Raw genomic sequence first — 13,093 nt, 5'->3', positions numbered from 1 at the left:
TTCCCCTACAAGATAAACTCACTGCTTTAATCTTTCAAATATGTCTGTCCCAAGTTACAAGCATGCAATTTAGAAAAATCAGGTGGGATAAGTTTCAGCCCACCAACTGATCCCCATGAGGGGTTGTGCACATGCCCTCAGGCCACCCCAGTTGTGAGACAAAACATGTTGAATTTCCCTTTGCATTCCGTTTGATTTTAATGGGAAGTTCAGCACTCAACTTCTGAGTCCATGAGCTCAGGAATGAAAACAGAGGGCTTGTACCTCAATTTATCTTTAATACAGTGTGACTAGAAATTCAGCCGTCATCAAAAGTCAAAAAAACCCCCGAGCAGAACAGAAAGAACAGAAAAGACTTACTAAAATGCAAATAAGACCATGTTGGAGTTATTGTTACCATAATAAATGATAAGACAGAGCACATTCCAGAGCTAATATGGTGGAGGAAATGTTGAATTGGGCAGCTGCTTCCCAGAGCAGGTTGCAAAACATCAATGCATTTCCACTAGAAAGCAAGGGAGAAAAAGAGCTAGGAAAAATTCAAAGGTGATTGTGAGTGCACGAGCGTAGCCAAACCGAGAGGCCTCTGCTGCCGCTGCCGCACCACAGGTAGAAATGGAAAAGGAGAGTTTGGGAAGGGTGACTGGCTGCTGCATTGCTCTTTGTGAATCGTGCCTGGCTGTAGCCAAGCATTCGAGTGGTCTGATGGTCTGAGTGTCCGAAAGCAGAAGAGCAGGGGACTGCAGCCTGTTAAATGATGCCATAGGCTGTCTTCTGCTGCTCTTGGTTTGGGGTCTCTAAATGGGCTGGTAGTAGATGAGCTTGACTCCAGAGGGGAGGGTGAATGGCGCTTAACTCGAAGCAAACTCTACCTAAAGACTTTTGGTTTTTTGCAGAAGTCAGTAAAGGGAACTGGAGGGATGGAGGCTGACCACAGCAACATAGATCCAGCAAGGCTGAAATGCATGAATGCGCTTGACTGAAGTCTTGCAGTGACTGTAAACTGAGCAAAGGAAAGTCCTGTGTCTCACTCTTGAGCTGAGACTGATTTTCTGTATGGCTTTTGCGTTTTTTTGTTTTTTTTTGTTTTTTTTTTGTAACTTTGCCATTAAGAATTTAGGTCTGTTAGTTCATATCAGTAATACGGCTTTCCTTAACCTTCAAAAGTTAAGGATAAAAGAAAAACTCTGGATATCCCCCCCCCCCGCCCCCTCATATTAAGCTTTTCATGCTTACACTGTGTGAAAGCAACTCCCATTACAATTCATGGGCAGTAGCCTTTTGATCAGAGGCAAGAAATGGACCTGTAAGATCAAAACCTCCTGTGAGTTTATACTTGCTTAAAACTAAACTCTCCTCATTCATCCGGCAAATTAATTTATGAAGAGATGAAACCCACTTGTGCATCTTTAGCATTCTCAAGAACGCGGAATGAAAATAGTTAGAATTTGTGCTTATGTGGCTTTTTTCATTCCATATGAAAGGTCTGGTGAGACCATTCATGTTTCAGTCTTCAAGAGTCTGATGATCTGGTAGATGCCTCTCTCTGAACATACCTGAACTTCCCTGACTATTGGAATGAGATAGTAATCAACTAAATTTCTGCATAATAGAAATCACTAATGGAAGTTCATAACCCTTGTAGAGGTACTTGAGAATGATTTATTATTTTAAAATCTCATATTTACATGGGTTAATAGGCCGAAATATTTTGCATGAAATATTTATTATCTGCACTTAAAATTGTACTGGATAGTTAAAGTGTTATTTTGTCCTACTGCAAGAGAGAACAGCAAACTCGGGATATTGCTGGTAAGAAGAAATCTGAGTTGTGACGGTCTGACAAATTGTAGCCAATGTCTCAAACATTTGTTAAAGAACTTTGGTGGAGAAGATGGCCTCTGTAAAAGTGCTGGAGTTGTGTGAGCAGGAAAATGTGGCTGGAAGAGAGGGCCCCACAGAGGGTGGGACTGCGCTTCTCCAAAGCCACAATTCCTTATCTTAAGTGACCATGAGAAGAAGCACAACATATGCAACCTGGAGGAAAGGCCAGATAGCGGTCATGCCTGCAGGGAGAGAGAAGCAACTCCCCAATGAACCCCAAGCCCACTGACCCATTTCCAGAGAATCCCGGGAATGTGAACTGTGCATGTCGAGACCACTGACTCATTTTCTGGAACACTCCTGAGCTCACACTGTGCTTGCTCAGTGATGGCAAACCCCCACCCACAGTGGCAGACCTTTTAGGTATAAAAGAAGGGAGAACGAGTTCTCAGCGCGCCCCCTCCAGGACTGGATCTCTAGACTGGCTGGACCAATGCTGGACCCAGGACTGGTGAAATCCTTTTCTTCTCCCTTTCTTCCTCTCTCTCTCTCTCTCTTTTTCCCACAGTCCCTACACCTTGTCCTTTTAAACATAAATGGTTGACCAAGTCTGGGACTAGGAGTGAATCCAGCCACCCCTGGGCTTCTCTTTGAGAAGAAGTCTAGAAAGCAAGGGGGTCCGCTCTGAACCTCGTGACTCAACGGGAGGGCTCTCGTTATTTCATCTTTGAATTGATCCCCAAATAAGTAAGGCTTACGTATGGTTAGCACGTGTTGTACAGTTCACTGGCACAGTTTCATGTTCCTTTTTGCTGCTTCTTTTTCTACACTTCCCTTCTCTTTTCAAATGGCAGCTTAATGACATGATTGAAGGTTCACATTGATAAGTTCACTTGTACTTGGGCAAGGTTAGCTTGGTTGAATAAATGTTGATTGTTTGAACTCCCCTGGTGTCATTTCACCTCAAAATCCACGAACCTGAGTCAGTCCAACCTTGGGATGCAACATGAATTTACCAGAGGCCTCTTAGAATTACCTTTCTAATCATCTAGGCACGGCACTGACTTATTTTTCATAGACAGATAAGCAGAATTATTTTCTCCTATTTTAATGTGAAACTAAATGTCTTGTTTGGGCCAATAGTGAAGAGGAGAAGTGTTTGCTTCTCACTGGGAAGGGTTTTACCCTGAGACTGCACTGTCCGAAGGACCTTGTTCCTTTGATTACTACAGCAAGGCAAAGGAGAGAGGGGGTTTCTCTCCTAACTCTATTAAAGGATGGTGGAAACCACTGGTAAGTACTGCAGAAGTACTGAGGCTCACAGCCTTCTTGGCCCGTTTTCCCCATATCTATACTAATATGCAGGAGGACTGGTGTCAACTAGCTCGATGCCTTTAGTCTTCTTTGCATAAACAATTTCAGGTCTTTAAAAATGTTTCTTTCAGTTGCCTTAAATAGCCAGGCATAAACGATTCGAACCACAGAGAGATAAAGTACAAAGCTTTTCCCAGTGAAGGATAGGGATTAACAGAGTTTCTTGAGAAGCGTGGATTAGAGGAGAAAAATAATAACAATTTTCTTCTTTGTAGAGAAATAACATCTCTGGCCATACAGACCAGTCACAAAAGAAAAAAATGCAAACAGTTGTTTTCCTTGTTTTTAGTTTCGGTGAATTTTTTTTTTGCTGTGTAAGTGGTGACTCTGGTACACTATGTGCTGGGCGGGATGTGGCTGTCTGGTGAGAGAGAGGGCTGTACAACCACATCACTTCTCTGCTGTCAGGGAGTTGAGAATTTGGGATGACCCAGACGACACCGGTGTAGGGTGTGTGGCTTCCTATTGCCTCTTACCTCTCAAAATCCATCCCCGTATTCATCCGTGAAACTTCAGGTTAGGTGCCTTGCTTCTGGCCTAACCTTTTCAAGCAAATTTTACAGGTACTTACTCTTGGTTCTTTTAAATGCAGCAATGGTTTGGAATGGTGTGATATACGGGAGAGAGCCGTGATGGGTGAGTGGTTCCTGCTGGCTTTTGCATCTGGGGCTGCGAGGGAGAGGCTGGTTTTGGAGCTGGAGAGTCCAGATTTTCACTCCATTGCAAAAATGACTCATAGGATCAGTCATGCTGACAATGCTATGTCAAAGGCACTGGCCTTTTTCCACTGCTGGAGGAAAAATGTTTGGTGTTTGGTATCCACAACAGATAAATTCTGGAAGACCTCATGCTGTGAGTAAATCTGTGCATCCTGGAAGTTTGTCTGCTTTCTGCCACGAGAAAAAGGCTTTGAATAATCCACAAAGCCCCATGGGTTTTCACTAGAACTTAGGTCTTCCTCTATAACTGGAAGTGTAGCTGGAAGTAAAGACCTGACACCAGACCTCTTAATTTTCTATGCTTTGAATTCACTTTTTTTTTAACTGAGATTTGAAGATTAGAAGAGATTTAGGCACATCCTTGAAAATACTTGGCATAAGACCTTTGTGTACAATACATTAGTACTGATAATGTCAGGAGAGCATCTGGAAAATCTCAATATGAACTTAGGAACCCATATAAAATTGTTTCATAATTAGTTCTCATTTTCAAACTCTGAGATAAAATGCATGGGATAAAAATAAAAAATATTTTGTTCTTTGTTTTTAAAATTTAAACTTTTAGGCGAAGTATAAGCATCAGTTCAGACAATTCAGACTCTCTCTTGCTACTACCAGTGATGAAAGCAGGTCATTTCAGGAAGGAAGGATGTAGATAATGTCATAGTTTTACTTAGGGAAAACACACCTGCTTTTGTATTTGTCACGGCATACAAAAAACAGTCTTGATGCCCCTTAATTTTCCGTAGAAGCAGTTTGACACCATTGGATATGTAGCCTACAGTTTAACTCCTTTTCAAGTGACATTACCGTTTAAGACCCTCACGCTGCAGATATTAGTACCTGTATCTGGCTTTCAGTTCGTGAGCAGTCTTGTGTCTGTAGGACTGGAGCCCAAAGCTTTAATAAACAGTAGGCTGTTGGTAGTGACAAATGCTGTGACTATGAAGGGTTGCAAAATGCCTTTTTTGGAAATCATGACTGTCACACATATGCAGCTCTAAGCGTGTTTCATTTACTATTTTGATGTCTGTATATGTCAGATCTCTTGGTATAGGCGAGGTTATTTTAAGACCAGAGGACAGAAGTGGGGCCACAGGCTGCAGCTGCTATCAAGGTGCGTGCAGTTAGGTGGGTTCTTGAGCCCAGGGACCCACGATGTGCCACATCTCCCTTGCTATTAATATAGCACTGTAGCGTCTGTGGTGACCTAGGGCAAACCTTTCTAGATGTCAGATTAAAAATCAGGCCACCAAGGGTCATCTAGGACTTTTGTGGAACAAATTGGAAAAAAATCCTGGCTTTTCAAGTGCGTTAGAGAGAAATACAGGTAGCATCAGAAAAGAGTGAAATGGCTCGAGATCTGTGTCTCATAGCCAAGAAAACAAAGGCCACAGTATGTTTCTCATTATTCTGATGGGCAGCTGCCAATGTCCACCAAAGGTGACCGACTCTAAATTGTACCCCTTGACTGGAAGTCTGACAAGGTGCCATTTAGAATGAATTAAATTGTTGCCCTAAACAGAAAAGCTTCCCCTGGTGTGAGTGGCTGGCATAAACTGGTGATATCCACTCTCTTGCATTTTTATTCTGTACTTCACGCTAAGCTGCCCCTGGTTTTCATCTGTATGTCCAGTGGAAGAAATAAGTCATATACATGCAGCTTTTAAACCATCTGGGATTTCTTCCAAGTGCTGCTGCCCCAGGGCTACTCTCTGGTACTTTTATGCTGCTGGAGTAAAGAGGAACTACCTGCATACATTTAATAGTATTTCAGTTAAAATGTGAACACTATGTGTCAGATACTAGTGCAGCAGAATGGATCAGAAAGTGGGTTACTCAGTGCTGTGCAGCAGCCCCAGTGCCATCGCTACTCAAACTAGTGCTTTACCAAGAGCGAACAGTTGCCTGTATTTAACAGTCTTTCTGGAGGCTTTCTTCCCCTCCTTCAAAATAAAGTGATTAGAATGGAATAGAACAGAATAGAATACTTCAGTTGGAAGGGACCTACAACGATCATCTGGTCCAACTGCCTGACCACTTCAGGGCTGACCAAAAGTTAAAGCATGGTATTAAAGGCATTGTCCAAATGCCTCTTAAATATGATTCCTAGCTACGGTCCCAATTCTGAAAATATTTCTGGCTTTTATTCTGTTCCCATGAGGAGCTCTATAATCTTTCATGGGTCTCTTTGTGGTAGTCAACACGTTCACTGCGTCTGCTTGGCTTGAGCTGCACCCATTGGCTTCATCTATTTGTTTGACCAAGTCAAGAGGAGAAGGTTCAGGGGATGTGGATCGGGAGGCAGCAGTGGCACTGCAGAGAAGGTGTTTGGATCACATCATGCCACGTAGGGCTCCCAACACCGTTGTCGGGTCTGTCGGTGCCCAACCTCCCTCTGCTTCTTCCTTTCTCTCTGTTCTTCCTTTCTGCCCCCTTCCTAGGCATTGGCATCCCGCACCCTGCGGTGCAAATTTGCCGAGGTTTTCTCCCACGCCTGCGCCGTGGGAAGACTGCTGGGATGCTCTGCTGGGGCAGCCAGAGGTGGATTTCCATGTGTTTTCCCCAAATTCCCTTGGCAGTCCTGGTGTCCCTATTGCACATGATCCAATTCATGGAGAGCCACACAGCATGGGTTAGGGAGATGCCTGGGCTTTTCTTCTTGGTGCTGCTAGGTGGCTGATTGGGAAATTGTCAAGACATCATTTTTAATCTGAGACTCATGGTTACAGTAAGAATTTTATGATTTAAATTTATGATGCAAAGCAGTCTGAATGCTCTGGCAGAACCTCAATTAACCGTGTTTATAAATCCTTTTGTATGTATAAGTATAAACATCTGAATAGGGACATTAGAGTTACATGACTGAGCTTTAAAATGCTGGAGTTTTAACTTTCAATTCAAGAAAGCAGGAAGAGCAATGTTTAACAATGGAGAAAATGGGGATATTTTCCCCCGATTTTTCAGATATGCAGGAATGTTCCAGGAGATTCTTCCCACTGTCTTCTCAGGAAAAAAAAAAACAAACCAAACCAAAACAAACTTGCTTTATGCAAGTGCTAAGAACAGAAGAATTACAACCAAAACAACAAACAAATCATACATGAAAATAATAGAATATACCAGAAGATGCCTTTCATTTTTAGCAGTAGAGGTTTAGTATTAGGAACTGTTACACTGGTACACAAAAAGGATCCATAAGCTCTATCTTCACTGAAAATTAGCATGGCTTAATTTCCTACTGGCTATTCTAAATTAGCTGTTGCAGAGTAACCTCCTACCTAAGCACTCTCTCTGAAAGGGAGAGGGGTTTTATTTCTGGGTAACGGCACAGCAGTTGCAGGTGAAGTTAAATCTTTTTTTAATTCTGAAATAACACTCATCTGAGAGAGCTGATCTAAATAGATATTCCAGCACAGGTTTAATTAGTGACAGACTAGATAAGGCTGACTCTTTTCCAGTACTGAGCTCAACTTCTTTATTTTTGCAGACATGTGGATTTGATTTTAAGCTCAGAAACCACTCTTTGGTAATTAAAACAACTATGCCTAGCTTTGAGTGTGTGAATCAAAAGAGGCTGTTTCTAGGATTGAGATTTATGCTTTATTCTTTTAATTACTTTTCTCTCTTTTATTCCTTATCCTCCCCTCCCTGCTCCAATTCAGTTCTCAAATTCTTCTCTTATTTTCTTGGCCCTTTTCCTTTTCTCCCTTCCGTTTCTTCTGTCTTGAGAACTGAGAAGGAAAAAGTGTTGAACAGGAGAAGTTGCAGGAGTGGTGAATATTGCTCCTTTGAATGTCTCAGCTCTGAAGAAGTCATCTGAGGTCTCTGAGAAAAAGTGTTATGGAGCTGTACTTCAAAAGGAACTGTTTAATTTTTTCATTCTAGTAAAGTCATTGACTTTAATAGTTTCTGTGGAATGATCAAATGAGCAGGAGCAGGGTTTCTCACATATTTCTGGTTACAGACTCTTACTGTCATCATGGGGTCTGTGGTCATTTCCTACTGATCACACCACAGATTGCTTCATAGCTTGGAAAGCCTGTGAAAAATCACTTCCCCTTTCCATCAACGTGTCTTTTTTTTTTTACTTCATGAAATGTTTCCTGCAGACCTGGAACAACGTTCAGGGTCCTCAGCTGGCACTGCTGCTTTATACCACAGCATGTAGGTCATCACAGCTGGTGTCACAGGAGGCCTATTATCATAATTCGTAGGAAAACCCTTAACAGGACTTGTCAATGTGGTGTTGGGTTGCAGCTTGTCTTTTTATGTAAGGAAGGCATCTAACCACGTCACCTACTTTACATTACGTTGCACCTCAAAGTCGGCTGACAAGGACCTGACATGTGCTTCTAGTGGACCCATCTTTTAAAGTGCAGATGAGCGTTTGTCTCCGAAATTACCAGGAGGTACTTGAGTATCTTCTCAGGCTTTGTAAAATGATGCCAATATCATGCAGTGTTGCCATTTTATTATTTTTTTTAATGTCATGAGAGTGGAAGGCAAAGTACTATGGTCAGGCATCCAGCTAGCATGGAAGGCAAAGGATTTTGGTCAGGCATCCAGCTAGCATATGCAACACGTTAGGTGATTTATTTTGCTACAGCTGCCACTGAAAAGCATGACACAACTGATACCCTCCCTGTCCTTAGCAATTCAGAGCATTTGACCACTCTCAATTGCTGTTGTCAAATGTGAATCAGCTGGGAAGCTGTTGCAGGAGACTTTGTACAGGTGATAGATGTGTTCTTGGGAGTTGAAATTTATCTGCTTGGATTATTTTGGTGCCTGTGCTTACTTGGACATTTATTTATTTATTTCAGTGATGGAAACAGAGAAGCATAGATCATCAAGACCTGCTTGAGGCAAACCAATCTGTATCTTTGAGAGAAGGGGTAAGAAAGAAGGCTGCTACAATCTGCCCATGCATTTCAAGCATTGTAAAATGGAAACAACAACAACTCCCTTCTTTCTTGAAACAAATACTAGAGTTTAAGAAATAGCATGGGAAAGTTATACCTCATATACTGGGGCCTGCTCTTTAGAACAGGTAAAAGAGAGGCAAAAGCCAAGATGGGGAAACTCTGGATATTGTGATTCAATTTAGAAGAGGGAAGTCACACCAAATTTGAGCTGATTGCCTAGTCTTCTTCCAGTGAGTACCCAAACAGGGCTGTATTTACATTAAATCCAGAAGCAAAGCAAGATTTTCAGTATGAACAGGTTGATGAACATGCTTTCTCTTTTCCATATGATACCATTAGGGGCTAGGGAATATCCCTTCATCAAAGACAAGATGCGGTGGGTAAAGGAGCACTATTCTTTATGTCTTACAACTAATCTTCCACATTTCTTCCTATGAATCACAATGCCTTGAAATGATGGGCACGCAGTTCTCCAGCTGCTCCTCAAATCATTATTTAAATGATGATTAATTAAACCCTCCTGAAGAAATCTGGGCCAGCACATGCCCTGTGGTGTCACTCGGGAAGGCTTGTTTCCATAGGAAGTCTAGGCTTTCAAAGAGTAAGGTATGTTTTTAAAGCCATGGCATTGTATTCCCATCTCAGCTTCAGCTTATGTTAAAATGAAAATCTTTCTTTAAAGGCATAGCTGTTACTCTGCTTGTGTTGACATAATTTGTGAAACTTTCTCATAGTGGAGCAGAACCATAGGTCTTATGATTGCTTGATCAGCCCATAGGTGAACTTAACTTTGCTGGCTACTAACAACTGTAGCTTCTCTTAGCTGGTACCACAACCTCCTTTTGATGAAACCTCAGATGAAACTGGTAGATAAAAACAAGGATCAAGATAGAGCATAATTGAAAATCATCTCTTCCATACCTATCAAGTCATGAAATAAGGACTGAAGGCCTCCTTAGAAATGGTGATTGGTATGTGCATTTTTGGATATTCTGCATACTTCTCAAAGGGGCAGAGTTAGAGTCTCTAAATTTTAAGTCTTGTTTATGTAATATTTTCTGAAATAAATCTCCACCTGAGAAGTTAAAGAGGCAGTAAAGAAGCATCATCATATTATTTTGATTCTTTTTGCACTGACATAACGAAAATCCTTTGGTTTTGATTTAAGATGTTATCTTATTCAGCTCACTCCTAAATTTGAAATTATATTTGTACTGTGCATGGCCATAATATCAGATATTACTGCTCAAAAGATGTGTTGGATCTACAGCTTTTGTTGACCCTTGTGAGATAATAGGTAATACCAATTTTTCTCATGTGTGAGCAACTCATTGCCTTAGGTCAGGATAACAGGTGACTTCAGTTATGCAGTTGATCAAACAGCCTTGTGGCTTTCAGGCTTTAAAGCACTGTGGGGGTTCTTTAGAATGAATCTTTTGGTACGGTGGTGTGAAGGAATGAATGAACAAGTTCATCTCCTAAATTGCTGTGAGGGAGCCGGCTTCTTAGATTAAGATGTGAGTATTTTCAAAAAAAGTTGTAACCTCATTTAGGAGTTTCAAGTTGAGTGCTCTGAAGCGTATAAGGAAGACCTGACTCATGAGAAGTCTCTTTAGAAGGTACTTGATTTTGGCTCCCAATGGAAGAGGAGAAATGTTAATAATCAGCATAATTAAACTAGGGCAAATTATGTACTTTTCAGAAACCTTCTGAGCTACCTGAAGGTATGCTTTCTCAGGACTAGACTAAGTATTCTTATTTTCCCAAAAGATTATAGCTGTTTAATAAAGCCTGTGAAGACTCCTTCTGGAGGAAGGAGGGGTAGTCTTTCCAGACTACATGGAGGATAGGGGATTGAAGTAAAGTAGACCCAAACCTGAATAATATATAGATGGGGGGGGGGGGAGGGGAGGCAGTAGACCTTTTGGAGTGTCTTGGGGAAAAGAGGAGTAGAGTTTTTAACTTTAACAACCAGTCTTCAAATGCCAGTAGGCAGAGGCAGACTGTGAGATGTGTCTCAAAATTGGCATGTGACTCTAGTCTACTGATGGCCCTAAAACTTCAAGAAATGCCAAACAATAAATCTACTTCCTAATAGAATACTATGGTCTTGCTTGTGTGTGTGCTTTGTATGGTTCCTTGCTAGCTGCATTGATATTAGAGTTTGATTTATAGTAGGTCAACTTGTTCCTAAAAATTGCTAATGAACCCAACTATACACAAACCTCAGTTCTGCTTGTCTAGGTATGCTCTCTAATGTGGTATAAAATCTGCTATGTCTAGTTAATATTAAGTGCGGATACAGATCTTGCATAAATACTGCAGATTTGCATTTTTTTATTATTTTCTTTTTAACTTCCACTACTTGCATACAAACTTGTTGCCATGAAGCTAACCAATGTTTGGTATGACTCATCATGGAAACCTGAGAAAATGTTTGGCTGGAATTGCTAACCAGACAGCTATATATAAAGCAAGAAAGGGTTGATTTTGTTCAGCCTCAGAGTCTAGTATTGACTTAAGCTGTAATTCTCAGATGTTCTTGGTGTCCTCAACTTCCAGGCCTTTGTTCTCATTAAAAATAAGGCTCTTTTCTAAATGCTCAGCAGTGAGTCAGGTATGTGGATATCTGTTAGGTCTCTAAACTCGGAATTAAGTGCTTAACTTAAATTGCTAAGCTTGAAGATTTTGCCAAGTATCTTTATTCCAAAGCAGGTCACAGAAGATAATCAGGAAGGGGTGTTTGATTTTTTATTTTTTTTTTAAATTACCTTTGTGCCTTCAATAATCATAAAAGATCCTAGACAGACAGGAATGGAAACTGGTTTCTGATCTATCAAGTGCGGCATGAGCAGTTACAGTGGAATTACCATGTCTCAACCTTGAACTAAAGAGACCACCTATATATTTACCCTGCAGAATGGCACCCATTTATCCTGCAGGGATGGCCTGATGCCGTGCAAGACGCTGCTCTGGCACACGCTGGCAGTAAGTGTCTGAGGCTGGCGCTCTGCAGTGCCTTGCTTCCTTGTGCTGGCTGGCTGGGGCGGGGGGGGGCTGTCTTGCGGAAGGCTGTCTCCTTCTCCTTTCCAGCTAAATAATTTCTGTAAGAAAACCTTTTCTTGCTCGTGCTCTTGACTTAACTGCCCATGACATCCTTCACATTATCTCCTGTGTGGAGATGCCAGAGAAAAGTGTGCCAGCCCAGCTAGCGGGTGGCTACTGGGTATCTTCTGAGATTAAAAAAAAAAAATCCCCTGTGTTCATCCCAAGTTGTTAATGGCTTGAGATTGCAGTTTAGGGCATAGCAAGTATCACTCAGCTTGTAAGAGGCAGCACTGTGGTAAACATCCATCTGATTGTTGATCCATTTGATTTTTTTTTAATCTATTTTTTTAACCTAGTTGTATACTTGCTTACCTTGTTCTTTTGCTTCCTCCAGACTCACGCTTCTCTTGCTCGTCTCTGACCTGAGTAGTTTTTTCCTGGTCATTTTGCTCTCAATTCTTTACATGGAAAGGCACAGCTTTTTTCTATGTGGCCTCAGCACCCCCTCTGCTCTAACTTCTTATCGGGGCTGCTGGCTTGTCCCTTCTTTCTCCGTAAACCTCTGTTCTCCCTGCTTTGTACTCCTCTTAGCTAAAACACAAACTTGATATTTCCACAGTGGGGCTTGAATCGCTCCTTTAACTTTCTGGATGGAGGAGGGAAGTCTTTGGAAATGAATACGGGAACAGTTTGTGCAAAGGGCTGGGTTCATAATTCGGCATTATCCTGGAGCACACTAAGACAGTCAGCAAGTATGCGATACTGAGAATTTGCCAGATACCAGAGCTTGGGAGGGCTGGAATATACTCTTCAGAAGACTGTGAGAGCTGAGTACACAACTATTCTTTTCTGACCACAGACACCATTCTTTACTGAACGTGTGAAAGCTGGGTTTTCCACTGCTCAGCTGCCTCTTAGTAGCAAAGCTTTTGGGAAAGTTCCACATCCCATTTGAGTACCTGGATTAGAAATGTGTATTTCAAAAAGTCTCCGCTTCTAATTTGAGGTCATTCATTCTGGTGTCTAAGTAGCAATGGACACTTGCAAATATGTGTTTTCCAAGTGCTTGATTCTACCTAGGCTTCACAGAGCATGGACTCAAGCCTGGGATTATACAAAAACAAAGCTAAAGAAAAATTATGTGATATTTGTGATGGATATTTATTACTAGTTTGCTATTTAATATGTTCTGGTCCTTTA

The sequence above is a fragment of the Buteo buteo genome, chromosome 19 (genome assembly GCF_964188355.1).
Source record: "Buteo buteo chromosome 19, bButBut1.hap1.1, whole genome shotgun sequence".
Lineage (NCBI taxonomy): Eukaryota > Metazoa > Chordata > Aves > Accipitriformes > Accipitridae > Buteo > Buteo buteo.
Note: the sequence above shows the minus strand (reverse complement) of the source record.